Raw genomic sequence first — 18,121 nt, forward strand, 5'->3', positions numbered from 1 at the left:
TTTCTCCCACTCTTTTTATCACTTCCTCATCATTTACACGGTGGAATCATTTTATCTGATATATTCTTCAGTAGCACCAGTTTTGAATCCTTCGATTCTTTGACTTCTCCGCTGCTATCTCCGTCCCTCTTCGCCTAAGATACACTCCTTATTAAATATTTGCTTCGTCCTTCGCTGGTTTTTCGACTTCGTAAGTTGTAAAATCTTTCACCCCTTCAATATCCAACGTGTTCCAAACCGGTATTCTAAGGCATATCATTTACAGTCATATGAAGTCAAGAAGTCAAATTCAAGCTGCCGACGTTACCAAGTCGATGGCCTGGGTGTAGTTTCAAATGGCCCAGTGGCGGCACGCATTACCCAGAGGTCGAAGTGAATTTGGCCGGCGCAATAACACCGTGAACGTTGACTTAGACGGACCTTCAAGTCGGTAGAGCTTCCTGGTGACCGATGGAATTGTTCGGCAATTCATTCCCTAAGTGAACGAAAGTGTACTGGCCTGAAGGAGTCGAGGCTTAGTTGTTGTGAAAGTAGGTTTTTAGGCTATGCACTATGTCATTGTGGAGCGAATAACCTTTTTTCGGCTGCTCATCTGGACTTCTCGACTTTTTCCGGCGATCTGTCGTGCCCGCAGTCGGGCAGAAATGCTCGTTAGTCGGTGTCGCTTTCAAGTGGATTATGTAAGGTAAAGTATCGCAGATATATAGATTCACTTTTTTTTTAGATGTGATTATGATTCTCTCAAAACACATTGTTGTCATTGTTGCATGGAATATCACGGTGGAGTCTTTGGAGTACCTAATAACCGTATGAATGCATAAACACTTCACTAGACTAAAGATGTGCACTCGAGAGAACTTTAGGGTGGGATTTAGCAGAGATAAAAAATAAATGATATAATATTTGATATGCAGTAGTCTTTGGGGGATTGCGCCACTACCTGTTGAGGAGTTGGATACTGGTCCAGAAGTCAAATTTCAATGCGCCATGATCATAATTGGTCATATAAATGCGTATGTATACGTCATACATATGTATGTACTTAGTAGTGATGTTTTGTATTGTAGTATTAATGGTCTGACGAAAACCATCTAGATGGATGAAAAATAATAGTTGAGAAATCGTAACTTAACCATTCTTTTCCCGAGTGGCTATTTGACTCCGTATGCTGGGGGATTCATCTAAATGGATTGTTTTGTTGTTAATGAATTTAAAACTAAACAGAAACCATTTTGCAAGCATTTTATATTCTGCGAAGTACTGATAACACCGTATCAAAGAAACATGTAAATACGTCATATCTTTACTGCATAAACGGACTCTAGCCAAACCCTGATCTTAGGGTTCCGATGGCGCTAGTATTAGAGAAGATCATATTATAACCCTCTCTCGTGGCGCGAGGACGCTATTATTGTTAGAAAATTATTATTATAAATTGCGTGGCTCAGAGCAAAGAAAGTCCTGGCATCTCAACCACCTTTCGGTTTGGGGCACTGCTTAAATGAGTAGTAATTTAATTTAATTGTTTTTATTTACTTTATTTTTAATTAAGGAACGTGTGAGCCATTTGACAACTACCTCCACTCAAGATGAACATTTTCATGCCTCTGGAAATATTTATCTATATCTATATACCCCTTGATAAAATGAAAGTCACGCAAACTCTAGTGTGTAATCTGTATCTCATTTGTTTTAAAGTCTATTCTCCTTAATTATGTTCTCCTCTTTCGTCTTCATTCATATAAAAGCTATTGAAAAAGTTTCTCGTGTTTTTAATCCTTAAATGCCGTGTTCGTAATCTACATCTACATCTACAAATTACCCTGCGAGCCACCTCTAGGGTGTTTGGCAGGGGGTGATCAATCACCAGCATGCAGCATGCATTTGGACTCCCACATGCACACCACACCGTCCAAGAAACGTCCCGTATAATAACAAACTATACTACTATATGCTGTTAGAAATAGAATATAGAATAGAAATTCAGAAACATGCAGTAAGTTTTACATAGGTTAGTAGGCTACACTACAAGTCATGCAATCTATTTACGCGTTCTATTGCTGCCGTTATAATCTCTTATTGATCGTGGAAAAAATGACATTCGGAATCTGTCTGTTCTGCAATCTATCTCTCTTATTTTATTTATATGATCTGATCTTCCGTAGTACGTTGGCGTCCGCAAGATATGGTTAACTTCGTCAGAAAAGACACTGCTCTTGAATTTATCTAAAAGGTTTAGTCTATTTTTCAATCTACGGTCCGACAGAGATTCCCATCCGAGTTTATCTAAGAGGTCAGTTACACTAACAAGACTATCGTAACGACCTTTCACATACCTGGCAGCTCTTCTTTGCACGCGTTCTAACTCTGTTATTAAGCCTTTTTCATGAGGGTCCCAAACACTGGCAGCGTATTCCAAATGTGGTCTAACGAGGGAAAGGTAGCTAATTTCTCTCACTTTGTCGTCGCACTTTCCTAATATTCTTTTGACAAAACCCATTTTACGATTAGCTTGACCGGTTATTTCTCGAATATGTTTATTCCACGATAGATCATTATTGAGTCTAACCCCTAGATATTTCACAGATTCAACTGCCTTTAACTGCGCGCCCCGAATGACATAGTTACGCTGTAGGGAGTTATTCTTCTTCCAGAAATTCATTACGACGCATTTTTCCAAATTTAATTCTAACTGCCAAGCATCGCACCAAGCTTGGATAGCAGCAAGGTCATTCGTTAGTTCATCTATATCTTTGCTGGAACGAATTTCTCTGTAAACTACAGCGTCGTCTGCAAATAATCGTAACTTACTCTGCACTACTTCGCCAATGTCGTTTATATAAAGAAGGAATAGGAGTGGGCCAATGACACTACCCTGAGGAACGCCAGAAGTCACTCTAACCTCATTGGAGACTGCACCGTCTAATACTACTCTTTGGACGCGGTCGCTCAAAAATTCTCTAATCCAGGAAATGACATCTTCGTCTAGACCATAAGAATTCAGTTTTAATATTAACTTTCCGTGGGGTACTTTATCAAATGCCTTTTTGAAATCAAGAAAAATCGCGTCTACTGGAATGTTGTCTTCCCCGGAGACTAAAATATCGTGGGCGAAAAGCGCTAACTGAGTTTCGCACGATCTGCTTTTCCTGAATCCATGTTGATTTCCCATTAATAAGTTTTGCGCGTCTAGGTGTTTCATTACCGAGCTGACTACGATGTGTTCAATGACTTTGCAAGAGATGGACGTTAAAGATATCGGCCTGTAATTAGATGGCTGTTCCTTGTCTCCACTTTTAAATATAGGCGTTACATTAGCGATTTTCCAGTCATTAGGTACTTCGTGTTGCTTGATGGATTTACTGAATATTAACTGCAAGTAGGGGGCAAGTTCTGAGGCTAGTTCTTTATATACACGAGAAGGGATTTCGTCTGGACCAGGTGATTTATTTGGACTAAGCGATTTCAATATATTTTCTATTCCGAGCGTACTAATGTCAATAGCTGGCATCTTATGAATACAGGGATTATCATCGGTCCCGGGTGAGTTTTCGGAAGGCTCCGTGAACACGCTCTTAAAGTAGGAATTTAATAAATTGGCTTTATCGTAACTGCTTGTCAACACATCTCCATTGTCGTTTCTCAGCGAACATACGGTAGATCGTTTACCTTGAACTTCCCTAACATATGACCAAAATGCTTTTGGGTTATCCTGTAACTGCTCTACTAGTGTTTTTCTTTTAAAATTCGTGAACGCATTCCTCAACGCTTCCTTCGTGGCGGCTTTAGTCATCCTATATTTTTTAATTATTAGCTCGCGTTCATTAGCGGATAAATCCGTGCTGACTTTTTTCATTTTAATCTAGCTAATCTAGCTAATCAAATTTTAAAAATCGCAATGAAGAAGTGTTTCCGACTCCGATAGTCAACCTCTAAAATAGTTCAAATGGTTATGCTATTGATTCACTAATTAAGTGATTCGACCCTAGGTTTTGTGTGTCTGTGAGGGTACAGCGTTGGTTAGTGCACCCCGGACTGAGCCACTGACAATTGACATTTCCAAGGTATGGGGGCTAGTTGATTTCTCTGAGACACCTTGCCCTTCCAGTATTTATTTCGGGGGTTTCCGAAGGTTACACCCGGGATTTGAACCCGAGATCCTTCGATCAGAGGCCAAGGCTATCTCGTAAGATAATGGTGAGGAAAGCTTGCGCCTCCAAAGTTGGTTAACTAAAGCGCATCGAACTCCGTTGTGCATGCTGTGTTAAATAATGGTGAAATTGTGCCACTGTCAAATGATTTACCCTTACGCCCACTTCCTGAGTAGCGTGATAGCAATCCAAACTGTCAACTGAATAGCCTGATAAAGCCACGAGATTCCAAGGAGAAAGCGGGGAAGAAGTTGTAGTTTCGCTCGCTTCAGCTTCCCGAGCGACCTTTTCCTCGATGCCCTCCGCAGGACGACTTGTCGGAGAAATCTCGGAGAAGGAAAGGAAGAGAGGCGCACTTGTCACCGTTTTCACGTAACTGCTTCCGTATTTCATCGAAAAATGCGTGAAAATTAATATGGCAACCATATTCGTGCACGCTGGGACACTTCCATGATTAATTGCAGTCAGATTAATGGAAGCGATGAGAGTATTTGGTTTGTTAAAATATGTTTGGTAAAATTTTGTGCAACTGGTGATGAAAATTCTACTTACAGGAAATTCGTTCGTTAATCATACGAGTATTAATGCCGCACGTCCCTAATTTCTAGTTCCACATTTCTTATTACTAATTGTTAATAATTCGTTGGAATACCAATGTGTGAATCTCTTAATTTCGGCGTGTGTTTTTGTTATATTATACTTTTAGCTCAATCGACAACAGTAGTTACCTAATGATATGTTCGGTAGATATACATATTTTCTAAAAGCCACTCAGTAGTGTTCAGCACAGTGGTAGGTGTAAATAGCGGGTCGATAGGCACACGCTTTTTGGATGTCGGCATTCGCGAAATGTATGAAGTTCCGTGTAATAACTACTTTTATATTCGAATAAATTGTGTATACTTAATGAGAGCTAACACCAGCCACATGCAATGTCTTATTAATGCTGTACCCCAAAAAAAAACTTGATTTGTGGTGTGCTGCATGCCCATTAAAATTTCACCTCAGAGCCATAAAGATGGCATTCTTGGTTTTATGAATTTTGTTTATCTAATAAATCAAGTGAAGTGGTCAAAGATAAGGTCGTAACCAAGGGAAATTCGGTCTATTTCCTTGAAATTGCCTCAAAAAATTTCTAAAATTACTTTTCGTTTTTATTATTACAAATCAACAGCTTCAATACTATCAACGAATCGCCACCGGTAAATAAACATTTCACAATCCGACTAACTTACACTATTCCACACAAAAGCGTGAGTCCAATTCCTGATAACGCAAGCAAGGCTGGTCATGGACAATGGAAGGATTAAATCTCGTTCAGATGACCACCAAATGAAAAGATATTTTTTTCACTTCGTGTTTCGGTGTGGATTGTGTAACCGAGAGGCGAGGGGACACTCAGGGGATAGGTTCTCAGTCGAATCCGAGGAGAGGATGGGTAGATACGGGATTGGTAGGCCGCCGATGAGTCAAGCTTTTTCTGCCAAGCCTTCCGTTCCTGATTTGGTTGGGAGAGGCGACCCGTTGGAAAGCTGCAAGCGTTCGGCCACGCATGTATTCCGCCGCGGCGATGACGCATTCCCGAGGTCGGCGGGAGTGAGAACTTAGGGGGGGCTGTGAAGAGATGACCCGGTGACCACACGTTCGCCTAAAGTCGCCTCTACTCTGAATTTGCGAGGCCCGAGTGACCGCAGAGATGATTTCTGCTGGAAGGGGAGTGTAACACAGCTGCCCACCGAATCCCCCAACGATAAACACACTCATTGTTCCATGTTTTATGACACAATTCTGGCGTGCGGAACCCGGAAAAAATGCTGTAGATTGAGCTGTTTCGGCGATACAAGGGTAATGTTATTCGAAAAAGTATGAAATGTGAAAAAATTCGACAGGGTTATGATGGATAAAATGCCAGGTGGCGTCGATTGCAGATTCGTGAAGGCGGATAAAAGATCCGTCTGCGAGAAATAGAAAGCGGTTTCGATTTCTGACCCTCCAAGATCAGGTGCGTGGTGAGGCGGATAAAGCAGCCGGGCCAAGTTTACGGAATCAAAAAGCGTCTGTACCACCAGCAAAATGCCGATAAATCATCTTCGCCGATCGCATTCGTACGATGGTCGACAAAGAAACTTTGAAAGACGTGAGTTTATTGATAAGAAGTGAGGACTCTTTTTCCGAGTGCAGGAACTTACGTAATCACAACGTCCTGCAAAATGATGACATCAGAGTCATTCATACGCTCACTCACCCAGTACTCGTGCATATAAAGAAGTCATTAATAGAAGCGCGGTTGGACGTCAATTCGCTTGAATCATTTGTGAGTACCCTCCATTGAACGCAGTGGTCAATTCTATTCGCGACCCGCTGAATATTTTACATTAGGCTAAGTAAGAGCATAGTCTCGATCAAAGTTCGACGAAGTGCAATTATTTCGCTAACAGACAAACTTAACATAAAATATTATTTCAAAATTTGCAGTTATCTAGCAAAGTCGTTCACTTTGGTGTAATTACGCTGCACAGCTAAAAAAGTCAACGCTCATAGAGGCAATCACATCAAGTGGGAAGTATTTAGTATCCATATTTTTTATCATAGTGATCCTGGTTAGTAAAGGCATTCACATCTGCAAAGTGCCCTGCGAACCACCCCTAAGGTGTTTGCCGGGGAATGACTACATCTACATCTAGATCGCATACTTTGCTCATCCTTTTTGTGTTTCTGCACGCTCTTGACTCTTCCAAAATTTCTGTGAAAGCGATCTACATCTACATCTACATAATACCCTGCGAGCCACCTCTATGGTGTTTGGCAGGGGGTGGTCATTCACCAGCATGCAGCATGCAATTGGACTCCCACATGCACACCACACCGTCCAAAAACGTCACGTATTTTACTAATATATGCTATTGAAATAATAATAAATTAAGAAACATACATTACCTTTTACATAGATTTGTTGGATACACTACAAGTCATGCAATCTATTTATGAGTTCTATCGGTGCCGTTATAATCTCTTATTAATAGTGGAAAAAATGACATTCTGAATCTGTCTGTTCTACAATCTATCTCTCTTATTTTATTTATATGATCTGATCTTCCGTAGTATGTTGGCGTCCTTAAGATATGGTTAACTTCGTTAGAAAAGACACTGCTCTTGAATTTATCTAAAAGGTTTAGTCTATTTTTCAATCTACGGTCCGACAGAGATTCCCATCCGAGTTTATCTTAGAGGTCAGTTACACTAACGAGACTATCGTAACGACCTTTCACATACCTGGCAGCTCTTCTTCGCACACGTTCTAACTCTGTTATTAAGCCTTTTTCATGAGAGTCCCAAACACTGGCAGCGTATTCCAAATGTGGTCTAACGAGGGAAAAATAGCTAATTTATCTCACTTTGTCGTTGCACTTCCCTAATATTCTTTTAACAAAACCCATTTTACGATTAGCTTGACCGGTTATTTCTCGAATATTTTTATTCCACGACTAATCACCAATAAGCGGCGTGCATAGGTGCCCCACAGGCGCACCAAATCTTTATCAAAAATATGTATGTAATAATAAAACTGTACGTAAAAATTCGTGCAGGTGGCTCCCACTTAGGAGTACATTCAGCATAAGAATGTGACACCACTTCACGTCCTTACATAGGCAGCTGAAATCTTCTTACGGTTAGCAATTATAATAATGCTGTCAATGCAACGTTAGAATCAAACAAAGTTTTTTTTCGTGAACAAATAAAGGTAAAACAGTGCTTAAAAATGATAAGGCGATAAAAAATTCGGTGCTAAGATAATAATAACAAAAAAATCAATGGAAAAAGAAATGCATGTAATCTGTCGTCTTAGCGAGTGCCGCGATTAATCTTTTGAATTGCTGAACTACTGCTATCCCTGATAAACAGTCCATCTTATTTTATCTTCTTGTGATCCCTCCTGCCGTAGTACGTCGTAGGCGGAGTATATTTTTAACAAAATCTCTTAATCTTAAGCGGATTTTACTCTCACACAAATCACGAATCTGACCGCTTTACTATTAAGCGTCCACTGTAATGGTCGTAAGGGTATATAGTAACCACCAACTCAGTGTTATTTCGTTTTGCATGACATACACATAATTTATGTATTAAAAAAAATTCTTTCGTTGTGTTCGAGTAAAATTTAGCTTTATTTTTCCACAGAATTTTTACTAAAACACGACCATGGTTTTGACGGTTAACGTCATCTTCAGATGAAACTACCAACATTTTTCTTTTTAATTTTCCTCACATATGGGGCTGACATTGACTGTCACTTGCCATACGATGTTCTACCTGATTCATGATAAATAATACCCGGGGAGCATTTCATAATTTAGTTGTAAATAAATTTAAAACGCTTTATTGGATTGGATATGCTTTTGTATGGCAATCATGTCTTTTTACGAATTTATTTATTGGGCCATGGATTAACCTATTCAATTAGATTAATTTGCACCCCTATTATTATTATTGCACCATTATGGCAGATTTATTTTGAGGGCTTAATTACTACTTATATAGGAGTGTACATTTTAATTTTATTGTTAAAGACGATTAGAAGGCATAGAATGCGTGATGGCACCTCAGTAAAGGAGGGATAATTATTGTTAGTAGTAAAAGAAAACCTATGACGTGAGACACGTAAGGACGGGTATTCTCGAGTCTGCTCTAACATCAACAGCAGTGAAAAGGAGATTACAAATAGCCAGCTTTTAATCGACCGCAAAGTGAATTACTGTTCCAAGCACTCAAATTAATTGAGCTTTGTTTCTTTTCCGCTCACAGCTCTGCCTCTGTTTATGGTTAACAGTCAGCGGTGGATAAACTTGGTCTCGACCACGGTCGTACACGGTGTAGATTTTGGAATCAGTGAGTGATATTAGTCTAATAATATTTAACGTTCATTACAATTATTTGTATTTACGTAATACATCGAAATCCGCCTTAGAATGATTTTCAGGGAGGGAGGGAGGATTTTAACCACCATGAGCTACGTAACATTAAAACCGTGTTCGGGAATAAAAGCATTTTTATGACAGCGATAAAAATGCGAATGCAATAGAGTTTATTCCGAGCAAGTATACCGCATTGTTTCCCTGGTACGTTTGTAACTATGAGCAATAAAGGCAATTAAAAGTTTATAGTTGCAGCCATTCAGCACCAACATGCCAGATTTTTTGTTCCTCTTTTCAATGGCAAACAATATGAAATCTTCCGATAGTATTTATTTAAATATCTGGCATAAGAAGGGCTCTCAGAATTTCGCCAATGCAAATTTTTTAGGTCTGGAAACCTTCCAAGATCGTGGAAAATCATAAATTAAGTCACAAATACCAAAAATCGTCTGAAAAATACAAAAAAATATGAAACTGAAATCATTCAATTGACTTAATAGTTCAACCAAAAGTTCAACTGATTCAGGCGTGATATAGTGGGAGTTTGACGTATTTAAAGAAAGGGTAGTTACACTTTTCCGCAATTATTTAATGCGTACGACGAGTTTCGGCTCACAGACTCATCGGGTACAAGAAACCACAGTAAACGAGAACATCACATTTATACATTCTCCCTCTCACATTTACAAATCCTCCCCCATTTTCCTCCAATCACATATGAATATTCTTCTCGCCTCTTCCTTAAATATATAATTGTGATGCTCTCATGTACTGCAGTGTCTAGTACCTGATGAAGGCTCTGTGACCCTAAACGCGTCGCACGCATTAAATAATTGTGAAAAGTTGGAATTGCTTTTTATTTCAATGTTCAAGTGAATAAAAATGAATCTGTGAAAAGGTGCTTCTTCGTCATGGTGCAGTCTAATGGACAAAGAAAAAATGTTGGTAGTGGTAATTTTTCTTGTTTCCTTATTTCTCGCCCATGCTGCCACACGCCTTTTAGGCTACTCGCGGGGTATTATGTAGATGTAGATGAATTTTGCTACCTGTGGACTCCGATTCCATGGGTAGAATAGAGAGACTTTCGATTTTAGTATTCTCTGTCGACCTGTCGGTGGGATTCAACGGGTTGTTTCGATAATTTTTAAACCTACTCGGAGGATAAAGGTTCGGAAGCGTGTTAATGGCGCTATTCCCTTCCTAATCTGGGGTCTTAATGGGCTTTTCTTACAAGATAGCGGAGTTTCTTTTTTGTCATCAACTTGAAGAATAAAATCGTTCCGTTGAAAGGCGAGGTGCTGCTCACTTGGTTCCGAGACCCAATGGAAACTCACATTTAGCGGATAGTCTAGGGCAGTGGTCTTCCACCTTTTTCATACCAGGGCCAAAAATCGATTTCACATCGCCCGGATGGCCACAATGATCCAGGTCACTTTACCACCACATCAATTAAATAAAAAAACATAATTTGTATTGGTTAAAAAGTTCAATCAATCAATGCGATTTTTTCATTGCTTATAATTGACGAGTGTGTCAATCTTCTATATTATTTCTACTGTATAGATACCTTTTTCTCAACTTTTACGCAACCAAACTCTACAAATGAGGTACCAAAATGCACAGAATTTATCAGAGAACATGCGACGGCATATCTTACTTCCTAAATATTGCTATTGTTCCCTAAAATTGGTTTTTAAATAATTAAAAAAAAAAAACAAAAAAAAACAAAAACCGGTAAATATTCCTGACGTTAACGGCGCAAAAACTGATAAATTTGTTCATTTGCAACAATACCTCGCATTCTTTAAATAACTTTTATCAAAATGCGGCTGATTCCACATTCAAGTCTCCTGTTGATACGTAAGTATGAGTCATCATGTGCATTTAACAGAGGATAGGGTAATTACTTCCAATGTTGTGTTTAAAGAGGTCCTCTGACCTCAATTTGTACATGAACATTCCAATTAAATTTGTGCATAAGACTCTGCTTTTTTTTCTACATTTTAAAATTAGAAACGCGCCTATCCCTCCGTGGACCTGCATTGGAAAGAGCGGGGGAAGCCCGCTGGGAGCGGGCGCAGCACGCTCGTAATCTTTATTGGTTAAAAATTTCAATCATTTAATGCGATATTTTTATTGCTTATAATTGACGAGTGTGTCAATATTTGGTTTATTTGTAGTTGCGATAAATATTTTCTTTAGCCTCTAGCACAACCGCAAGAAATTAGCCGGCGGGCCGCGGGTTGCAGCCCTTGGTTTAGGGGAACCTGTAGTTTTACGGAAATCATGTCGAATAAGGTTTTTAAGAATACTTTGGAGGTATTTCATGGATATCCTAATGTCCGGCGGGTTAATATAAAGAAACTTTTAGGAGTTTCCTCTTATGAAATCACCTAATCCTGACGGGACGCAAACATTTCCGGGAGGAGGTTTTTAATTTCCACGTGGTTCCAAACGAGTCCATCTTGCCAATTTTATTAATGAGCGAAACAAGTTGTGATGCTCTAATGCCATAGTTTTATATCCAAGTTTTCTAACAGCGTCAAAAATCCAGGTAACTAAATTTAATCACGAATTTATATGAAATACCACTCTCTTTATTCAATTTTTCGCGTTTGTATAGGATAACCATATTGTTTTCAAGGTATACCACGTGGTTCAGGTTTGGTTCGACGTTTTACAACTTCTACTGGCGCTTTTTCATTGATAAATAATCCTATCCTAATAGGTCATTACAATAAAATTACTTATTCATAGTGTTGCACAATTATTTTACATCATGGGTCGAAAGTAATTGTACAAACGTATGAAGGATGACGTTATCCTATTAAGATAGTGTCGGGGATATTAAATAACCTGCATATTCGTATGGCAATATTTTTTAGAACTAACAACCATAAAATCCTTTAAATAGATTTGAGTCAGTGGCTTATTGATTTTTAGTTTCCTCCTCTTCCCCGCCATTATATTTAGCAAGGCGTGACCCTTCGAAGGACGATGAACTGCTGATAAATTCAGATTGGCGGTAGTGATAAACATTGACTTCCTCCCAAACTACCTAGCCCTGTTCGGCCATGGCCTTATAATGCTTGTTTCATCCTGAGATTACCACTGACCTGAATTGGGTGGAAGTATAAAGCAGAATTCCGTTTCCTGAAGAATTGGTTGTGGGAGAGAAAGGTTAATCAGGGGTTACCAATATTCAAGCTTTTTGAGTGGATGGAATATATTTTCAGAAGTAATTGATCTCTTGAATTACTCTCTATCCCATCTCTCTTTCAGCTAAGATTGGTTGCATGCGAAAATGAAATATTTCTTTAAAACACAAAAAAATTAAGTGACCCAACTATAATTATGCCAAATCCAGTAGATTTATGAATAGAATTTCACCTAATTCATGAACTTAATAGTTGATTTTAAAGGAGGAATGAATTATTTTTTTTCACGTAAAGGTTCTATTATTCATAAGGTATACAATGTTATAAAAAGTAACATTATGCTACCTCTACAATAAGGGAATGTATATGTAGTAAATATCTCAGATACCAAAATCATTTTGGGTTCAATAGCATCCGTGGATATGTAATGGAGCACGAGAGAATTTATTTTGGCATCGATTTTAACTAACGTGAATTTAAAACACGGTTTTCATTAATAAGCTTATAAGAAACTGAAGAAACTATTTCACCAACCTTACGCAGGCGATTCGTATCTTTTTTAACTTGTTGTCGTTGTTGATCGATGCACTTCTTGGTATGTACGAGCATGAATTTCATTGTATTAATTATTCTATTAGAAAAATTTGGAAAAGTGAACCGAAACGGAGGTAAGCAAGTTTACAAGCTTGCAGGCTTTGTTGCATTTAAGTAAGCAATGCTCGTAAACCAATTGCTGTCATTACCACTGCTTCACTAAAATTTCACAAGAATTTCCATTATTATAGAGTTTTAAAGGATAAACTGGTTCTAGTTGTGTGGGTCGCATAATTATTTTCTGGGAGCCTTTAGTGTCTTCCCCCTGCACCCAGTGGCGCCGACTTCATGGGGCCTGAGGGGGCCCGAGCCCCCCAAAAATTTGTTATTAGTGTGAGGAAAAATGTGTCAGGCTTGTCGATTTTCCCCGGAGTGTCCAGATATCGAGATTCGAGTTATCGGGGTTCTAATGCTGATCATATTACTCTTCTAAAATGCTTAAAAAACTTAAAACTCACTACTTATAAAATTTCCCGCAGCAAAATCCCTGGTTTGGGCCCCCCCCCAATATTTTTTGTATCTCAGCATCCCTGCCTGCACCTAAGGAGAGCCCAGAGTTACTTGCACGACCTTAAACTTGATACGCTATAATATGTGGTGGAAAAAGTAAAAAGTAATAATTCTATTCAATTCACCAAGAAGATCTATATTTTCAAGGACTTAATAGCATGGCTGGATGCTTGATATCTGAATTACTTCAGAAAGTGCCATTCCGTGACCTTGCAGAGTTCGAGTTGGACGGATCGTGTCTCCATTCTCAGACCTCGATCTCCGTGACTGTTTCGTGGGTAAGTGCTCCGAGAGTAGAACTTGGGTCAATGTCGTGATCTTGTGTCTCCCACAATTCGTCAATTCCCGTCTCGTCTTTATTCTCGAGGCCTATGTTTCAAGATACCTCAAAGGATTACACGCCTCCTTTTCTTCGAGAGAAATAAGGGGTCCAAAGGTGTTTCCCACAAGGGTTTTTAGTGAGATTTGAGTGTGTCTGACAATGAAACTACAAATTGCATTTTCGTTAATACATATTATGTACTTTTAACTTCTCGTGTTTTACGCATAATTGAATTTATTTAGGTGAAAATGTTTACTGATCTTAAAATAATTTTCTTACTGATAAAAAAAAACTTAGGAATTCTTCGGAGGCGTTTGAAGGAATCATAAGTGAATTTAATTACGTTTTCGCAAGTCCTCAGATGATACTTAATTGGAAATCGTTTGGTATGAAAATTAAAAGACCTGAAAGCACTGAGCTCGCGGGGTTTAATGGGTTTTCAGTTGATGTAGGCATCGTATAAATTTTGTCATCGATAAAATACAGGATGTTATCGATTACTTTCTTTTGTCAGGTTCAGCATTGTTATGTGTGAAACTCCGTTATTCACGGGCTTTCATGGACGACAACCAGGGACTAATGGAGACTTTTATGCCTCTATCTGATGGGTTATAGCTATACGTGCATGAAAATGTTGTGCTAGGGCATGAATCAGGGGACGTTTAGCGATGAAATCAGGGAAATGGTGGGCCGAAAATTCGTTGTCTTCTCGGGTGTGTGCGAATTTTTCTGTACTAAAATGGGTTTAAAGGTCGTGCCAACGTAATAAATTCACTGATAACAGGCCTTTTAATCTTTGCCACCGAACCATTTTTTCCGTTAAAAGGCTGCCTCACTCAATTGAGTTTTGGTATCTATCCATCATATTAAATGAATCATTCTGCGAGCAGAATATCTTGTAAAGAAAAGCCTTTTATAACATTTCCTTCGTGATAACAATGAAAATGAGCTAAGCATTTTACTTTGAGGATGAAAGTAAGTAAAATTCTTCTGTATTCATACAGTTATTGTATCTGGTGCGTTGTTTGTCATACTTAAGTTTAATTACCCATTATGTCAACAGTTTAGCAGAGTGGCTCGGCCATTTATACCATCAAAATGTTCATGAAAACATTTAGATATTTACGCGCTCGGCGGTTAGGGAAGAATACTTATTATCGTAAAATGTGTTCATGCGCTGAACATGTAGTTGAATTTTTTAGTAACTTTTGCAATAACCAATACAGTTTTTTCCTTTTAATCGATACAAATCTGTATAAGAAGGGGGATCACATCCTTTGCCAGTGTTTCTTCGGATATCGGTAATCTCTGTCCCCTGCGAAATGAGAAAATGCGTGATGGGTGTGCAATTGTATTGAATTAAAAATTATGTTTGCTTATATGGTAACGTTCATACTGGAACCTTGTCTTTCATGGGCGTACCCATCGAGGGGCAGAAGGAGGCAGCTGCCCCCATAGAAGCAAAAATCGCAAATGTCTTTAAGGAAAATAATATTTTTTCAAGTAAATAATTTTAAAAACTAATATAGAGCTGTTACAGTTTCCTTAAAATGTTGGTTTCATTCACCATTTCCTAAATCTTACCTATAACTTGAACAACCATGGTTTGCCCAATCCAATCACGTGACGAGTGAACCTTCAAACGATGATACGAGGGAACCTTCGCACGGTACTATAGTGAAAGTTCTTATAGTAAAAATGGTGAATCCTCTGAAATATTAACGTTTGTTTTGGTTCTTGATGATTACATCATAACCCCTATTATTTACGCAATTCTGTTTGCTGCCTTGACCTCGCGTATGAGGAAAAATTCGGCTAAACTCGGATCCCGTACCCACAATACTGTTCACTTCATTAGAAAATGGTGCTTTGTGATTTAGACAGCATGTATTTATACCGCCTGTCTTACTTTCATTGTAAAGGTGGTGGTAGTAAATATATTTGCTTCAGCGAATTGGTCAAGTTCCTTGATCGAGTTTTCATGGTGCATATGATCGAGCCTATTTGCTTATGTGTTATCAAAGAAGAATTGATACAGAATTATTTCCAACACTTTTTCTTAGTATTCACTTGTACTTCATTTCGTTAATAATTTATTTATTTGGAAACAATTCCCGAAGTTTAATATAACCTGCTACATTAGAAGCCTAGGGTATATATTTTTTCCCGTATCTATTTCTACTCTTTCAAAATGCCCGCATGGATTTGAAATTTAGTCGTGAGTGCAGTATTCATGTGCGTCGTATGCTATAGGGGTATTCTTGGAAGATATCCAAACCAAATCCCTGGTCCGAGAGTTGTATTTAAACATCTATAATTGTAATCATATCCGTGATGACGAATGAATATTTAATGTCCCTGAATTCCCCACTGAATAAATTATCCTTTACTCTCCGCCTCTGCGTCTTTGCCATATACAGCTGTTCCAGCCAATTTGTTTCGGCGCTGTATATTTTTTATTTTGTCTTTGGCCGTCCTCGCTCCACAACTTGCCTTTTAACTCGCTTGAGTTGTGGGAAGGAAGGAGACCCCTTGTCTTTTTCGCTCCCTCCGTGGGAGGGTGCAACACGAATGTGGACGTGACGTCGCCCCCGGGTGACGTCACTTCCTCCACGACGACGGCGAGATGGTTTCGAAGCCGGTTTGGGGGCGACGCCCCCTCCCACTCCGTCCTCCTATGTTCACGTCCAAGGAAGGAGCCAAGGTCTCAGCATCTATGGGAGTAGGTACTCCCATACACCACCCCTTCCTCCCAACATCTGTAGCCTCTCCCAGCCCTTAAGAAGCCGACACCCTTTATTTTCCTTCACTTTCTTTTCCCTTTTATTTTAGGACGTGGGAGTGTGCCTACTCGGTTCTCACTCGCAGTCCTTGGCTGTAGTTAGACAGTCAGGAGGCGAAGATGCGCTGGGGATCAGGAAGTTAAGAAATGAGGCCTTCTTGTTGTCATTTTTAAAATGCCCTATTGTCTGGTGGATTCATTCGCACTGGGTGACCTCTGGCGATAATATAAATGAACTCAAGACGCTGTAATTTCCAAATTTTATTTATCAAAAATATCTCTCTGTAACGTTTTGACTCCTGAGAGACTTCAGATTCGCATTACTGAATTATAATTTTAATATTACTCTCAGCCGTTCAAAAGCGTAATGATTTTGATAAATTACCAGTGGGCAGCGAATATGATATTTTTACAATATCCCATAATAATGTGGAAATCTTCAGGTGGTAGAGCTATCCTAGTCATACAGTAATTTGGACCCCACTAAAGGCGTTAATCAAGCTGAAGGAGATGAAAAGTCTAGTCTCAAGTATTTGTCTCGGTAGATAAGAAGGAAAATATTAGAACTTGAAGAATAATGAGACCTTTTCACTTCTGTACCCATCGATGATGTTCAGTTCCCTCGCTACAGCGAGGCAGTAACGATTCGTAAATAGAAAGTTTCAAAAATTCATTTTTCCTACGTGCCGGTAGGACTTCATTGCAATTCCACGCGATTTAAAATCTGGTCTTCCGTCACGTAATTTAGCCATTAAAAGCCAATTACAAATAGGGTGGTTTCCTATTATTTTTTTATTGCCTAAATCGAAAGATTATTACTCCTGGAGTACGTATTTCACACTTTTAGATTTTTAAATGACGATATCTATTTTTCGCGATTAAATGAAAAGTGAAAAATTTCTAGCGCGCGAAAACGCGACGCGTAAGTATGAATGTCGGGAAATCTCTCCGTGTGACGTATTTCTGGTTCCCGCTGCCACTTACATTAGTGAGGTGACCTTGAGGCGAGTTGAGCGCTGATACGACGCTGGCTGCTTGCGGGTAGCTGAGTACCCTGCTGGCTGGTAGCGTTTGGCTTAAATAAGGATTATTAATACCTTATCAAATGAAGAAAACTTTCCGACCTTAGCCAGTTTTAATAAGTGATTATTAAGACATGTTTCCCTGAGCTCTGCGCCTCATGCATGCATTGGTAACCTCAGACGACGTATAACTCCTATCTTCTCGTATAGAAACTGGGTCCCTGTGACGTCACGTGGAGTGGTATCGCATGGGCGCCAATCTGGCCCTTTTCAAATGAGGATAAAAATGGACCATTGCCATTCGTCTAAACCGGTATTTCTAAAACGAAATAATTTGTATATTATGAATACAGTAATGGTGGGTACGAATCGCAATCAATGACTTTCGTTTTCTTTGATGAAGGAAACTACCCTATTGGGATTTTTCACGACAGTTCTCGTGAAATGCGATAAGAAGATCGAAGAATAATGATATATGTCCTTATTTTGGGCCTCATCTGGAATATGCAGCTAGCGTGTGGGACTCATACGAGACAGGATTGATTGGAGAAATCAATAGGGTACAGCGCAAGGCAGCTAGATTTGTAATGGCTTTCTACGATAATCAGAGCAGCATAAGCGCATTGCTAGATGAGTTGCGCTGGAAGTCGTTACTTGACCGAAGAAAAA

At 39.1% G+C, this 18,121-nt stretch overlaps 1 long non-coding RNA gene across 1 annotated transcript in view; it reads left to right on the forward strand.

The window, feature by feature from the left end:
- The first annotated feature begins 410 nt into the window (after positions 1-410).
- The window catches only part of LOC124156107, a 160,708-nt gene continuing 142,997 nt past the window's right edge, over positions 411-18,121 (forward strand). The window contains exon 1 of the long non-coding RNA XR_006864265.1: positions 411-685. This is a non-coding gene — a long non-coding RNA (uncharacterized LOC124156107). The remainder of the gene's footprint in view (positions 686-18,121) is intronic.

Source organism: Ischnura elegans, chromosome 3 (genome assembly GCF_921293095.1).
Source record: "Ischnura elegans chromosome 3, ioIscEleg1.1, whole genome shotgun sequence".
NCBI classification, from domain to species: Eukaryota; Metazoa; Arthropoda; class Insecta; order Odonata; family Coenagrionidae; genus Ischnura; species Ischnura elegans.